The 4,861-nt window shown below is 42.4% G+C and overlaps 1 non-coding gene across 1 annotated transcript; it reads right to left on the bottom strand.

The window, feature by feature from the left end:
• Positions 1-2,051: 2,051 nt before the first annotated feature.
• Positions 2,052-2,124, bottom strand: TRNAR-CCU (transfer RNA arginine (anticodon CCU)). The gene has a single exon. It is a non-coding gene; the product is annotated as a tRNA-Arg (tRNA).
• Positions 2,125-4,861: the final 2,737 nt, after the last annotated feature.

The raw sequence follows: 4,861 nt of genomic DNA, 5'->3' as shown, positions 1-4,861 counted from the left end.
ATCACGTTAAGCACCAGCTCAAAGAGCCGGGGCCGGAGCGTGATAGTCCCAGCCCCAGCCCCGGCGCTGGCGTCGACGTCGTGGAGTAGGTTCTCGACGAGGGATGCGACCTCGGCGTGGCCACCGGTGGCGAGAGCGGCGGCGGGGAAGCCGAGAAGAGCTCGACGGCAAGGAACCGGCGCATGCCGCGCTAGTGGGCCTCGTGGGAGGCCCAGACGACGGTGGTGCGCCCATAGCCGAGAATCTCCCCGGCGAGCATCCGCGGCTGGCCTGCCATTGCGCGGATGTTGCAGGGTGCTTTTTTTTGAGAGAGAGAGAGAGAGATAATGTTGCGGGGTGCTGCCGGCGAGGGGAGCTACCAATTGCTCTGGCTTAGCAGCTCTCCCCACTAGATCCATCTATTTTTGGCATGGTAATACGCGTCTCATTCATATCATAAAGATTGAAGTACAAGTCACGTAAGGACTGACATGACACAACTGAAAAGCTAGCAAAACATCTCTGAGCTTGACACCAACGCCCATCACCTGCCTCTGGCACCACGACAGCAGCCACCGAAGAAAAGAATGATGGATCACCTCCTCATCCGAGCTCGACGCAGCTCCATCGCTGATATGCAGCTTTGCGGACCTCCAAGGTGGCTCACCAAAAGTGAAGCCCCTACCGTTGAACGAATCAGACCGGGGCAACACCCCAGACACGCCATCAAACTCCAGATCTGGCACCCCACCGCGATTAAGACGTCGTAGAAGGAAACCACACCTGCCATCCACGAACCACGAACCCAGCACATGTTTCATCTTCCAGATGTCGTCGATGCAGACCACAATCTGCATCCGCTCCTGGACTACCTCCCAAGCTTCGCGCCGACGCTGGAGCAAACGCTCACAACGGCGGAGCCCCAGGAGATAGGTCCACCACGAGGATGTCGTCGCTGCCACGCCCTCCTTACTTGAACATACTGGTTTCCAAATCTATCCCCAACCATAGGACCGATGGCCTTGTCAAGGAAGGATCTGAAGAATCTTTATTCGGCGCTGTCATCGTCGCCGCCCAAACAAAGACGATGAACAGCCTAAAAATCTAGACTACGAGAAAGTAAAAACGATCCACACGTGTGGATCCGGCGACCCCCCTCACCACCGACGACCGAGGTCGCCGGTGGAGGGGAGCCGCCGGAGTACGACGCTGGAAGATTGGGTCTCCTGGCGGCGGCTAGGGTTCCAGCGCCAGGGACAGGAGGAAAACTTCTAGATCTCCCACAAGATCCATCTGAATCAGCCGGCAAGAACGTTGCTATGTGTCCATGCTCTCCATGCCATGTATATCGCCCCTTCATCCTTCACCGCCAATGCACTTAAAATCAAGAAAGGGCATATTCGCACAAAAAAAGAAAACATAATTTGAAATTTTGAAAAAGAATACAAAAGAAAATTTGCATGGACATATAGACTATAGTTGGCCGTGCTTTGTGACGAGTGATATATATTTTAATAGGTTAGCCCGTGATTTTGGCTGCCCTTATTAGTGTGCTTGTGTAAAAAACCATTAGTACATTTTGTCGTATCCACAGAAAAGGGAACAATGTGGTTGAAAAATGGATATATACATACTATGTATTATCGATTCACTCATTTGTACTTCTCTTGTAGCTTACGAGTTCACGGATTTAAAATAAAAAATATATATCTAGAACAGATCTGTATGCATGTGGGATATTTTTCTGAAGTTTCTGGAACATCTAAATTCAATATTCATATTTAAAAAATTAAAGCATGGCCCTCCATGGAGCAACCGGGTCCCAATGCCACTCTCCTAGGACATGTAACTATCCTCACAGTTTTTCTTCCATTCTTTGTTTTTTTGGGGCAAATTACACTTTTTGTGTGGTACTCCAACATGCTTTAATAAAAGTAAATTATATATGTGGTGCGAAATTATGTTGTCGCCCTTCTTAATTAACTGTACTAATGTATTCCCTCCTAGAACAATTCATTAATTTGTACTAGTAGAAAAGCTTTGGCAGAAAAGAATCAGGTAAAAAAATAATTCGCGCCAGGTAGGGGTCGAACCTACGGCCTTCCGCTTAGGAAACGGACGTTCTATCCACTGAGCTACAGGCGCTCACATATTCCATTTTATGTTTGATGCCACCTAGATTCTTTTGCTTTTCTGCAAGTACTAACTGTCTATAAGAGACTGATCTTCACTACTTCTAATCATCTTAACATGTATGCCTCCACATCTTAAAAATTATTGTAGCCATTAGATTTGCTAGTTTGATCCACTAGCATCCGTCCAATCAACACATGAGAAGTTTCTGACCTGCAACATGCATTAGTACATTCTATGTATGTTTAAAATCACATTGCATTAAATCAAGACAGGCACTACAACCCACTGCATACTATTTCTAGTCATGCAACCATGCCACATCAGCATGCCATGCATGTGAGTTATAATTCATTTTTTTGCATCTGCATATCTATCTCAGTATCTATCTCACGTTGTCACATCATCTGTTCGTGCATGCCAGTAATCGAATTTTTTTTTGGTTTTGCGTTCATATAGACATTGTATATGCGTCGAGTGCTTCGAGCATACCTTTATAGTTGATCCTTTCGTTCTTTTAAGCGACACTCTTTCCCTCTATTGCTAAACTAGTAAGATGCCCGTGCTACGCTACGGGATCACACAAAATAAGGTGAATTTAAATTAAAGTAAGGAACCGCACGTTGCTATGGACAATAAAAAGGTACCGACCGAATGTTTGCTACGGACAATAAAAATGGTACGGAGACATACTCAAGAACCGGATGTTTGCTACAGACAATAGAAAATATACTGAGACATTGGTCGAAATGATGCTATATTGCTGATAGGTACTCCATCCGTTCCAAAATAGATGACTCGGCTTTCTACTAAAGTTAGTACAAAGTTGAGTCGTCTATTTTGGAACGGAGGGAGTACACATCAAGCACAATCAAACATATGATTTCCAATCAATAAACCACGTCATCAGAGCTAAACATATATTTTCCATCTTCGTCTCACAAGAAGGTTTCTTGTTCTCCTTTCTCAATGCTCTCATTATCCTATATCGAGGGGACATAGAGCATGCACAGAAAACATTACTGAAATATATAGTTTGCTTAGTGTATTATAGTCACACAAACATATCACGCCCAGAAAACTCACATGAAAAAACAAAACACAAAATAAAAAACACTTGATACAAAACTTGCATTCATAGAAGAGTATATAAAAGTGCAAACAAAATGATTAGGGATCACTTAAGATAGACTACTATGCAAAATGATGTGACATGCATCAGCGTCCTTGCAACATTGGCTTCGTTAATTGCAAGGTGGGCAAGGGTCACAACTGATAACTCCAAATTGCGAAAGATGCAAGGATTGTGCTCACACCAGATCTCCCAAATCACCAACAGTCCAGCATGGCCAGAGATCTCCAATACATATCATTGTGTCCATCCTTAGAAATACTGCAACAGAACTTCTTTTCGTGGAAAGGTTGTAGAAAGCAAACAAGCTATTCTGTTACATACCTCTTTCCTTTCTCCTGACTTCCCTGTTTGGAACTGGTTGTATTTCCGTTCTATGCAATGGAAAGGGGTAAAGCCCGGTTCTTAAAAAAAAAAAAAACTATTCTGTTACAGACTTACAGTTCATCCAAGAAGTCAACAATTCTCATTCCATGCCAGTACGTATATTAGGCACGCCAGACTTAAATGTGAAGATAGATGGCAGAAAATAATATATCCAAATAACATACATACTATAGCTTGAGCGCACACTTATATAGGTTCCAGGACAAACAAGAATGAAGTGGAAGTGTCTAATTGAATGCTTTGCTAAATATGCACAAGCAAAATGAATCTGTATAACAATGCCACTATGATGAGAAGAAATATTTCAGACATAACTAACACATCTAGTTCCGCTTAATTAATTCCATACCTTAGGCATCTATCAGGTCATGGAATCACTTGTCAAGCATAGTATACTCTTCTTTTACTTGTTTGCTCAAGATATATGTGCCAACAATATTAGTCATGGGGTTTTCGCTTCATCTATCTGCTCACCTAAAAGGACATCAGATCATATAATCACTACTGCATACATAAATATTTCTGTTATATTCTGAGAAAGGAAAAAAGAATGAGCCTATTGAGGCTCTGTGGTATATTTGAACAAAGAAAGAAAATGAACAACACTTGCATTACATTTTACTCAGCAAAGAAACAAAATGTAGAGTAAAACATGCTTTGAAATCATGTGAGTATAGGGGGGGGGGGGGGGGGGGGGGCGAGTGCACATATACATACACACACGCAAAGTTAGTACTGGACCTCTTGTAACTTGCTTACATCAACCATGTTTCGGTAACAAAAAAAGATACCAATAACACACAGTAAGGAAATAAATATTTGTGGTGTGACCTGAAAAAATAGATGTGGAGTTACCTAGCAAAGGAAGGGCGTCGATGACAAAGAGACCACCTGCTGTAGGCGTCATCCAATTTTTTTGAACAGAGGGAGTAAAAAATAGAGCTACCAAAAAATAAGGCAAATATAGGTATGATTTATTTTTTATGAAATATCATGAACACTAAAGCAAGTATCTAAGTTATTTTTCTGAAACTTCTCTGCAAAAACTACAAAACCATACATAGGGAAGCAATTTTAGATGACTGACCCTAGTTAAATAGATTGAGTTTTTACAGCCATGAAACTGCACTTGATTCATATCTTGTACTACACGCCGAGAACTTCTTTGTAGACCATTTCTTTGTAAAATTTACAATGGAGTTGGACTGACATTCCTTTTGCTTATTCGGG

Source organism: Triticum aestivum, chromosome 5B (assembly GCF_018294505.1).
Source record: "Triticum aestivum cultivar Chinese Spring chromosome 5B, IWGSC CS RefSeq v2.1, whole genome shotgun sequence".
NCBI lineage: Eukaryota > Viridiplantae > Streptophyta > Magnoliopsida > Poales > Poaceae > Triticum > Triticum aestivum.
The sequence above is the reverse complement of the archived record's forward strand: the minus strand, read 5'-3'. Positions and strand labels throughout refer to the sequence as shown.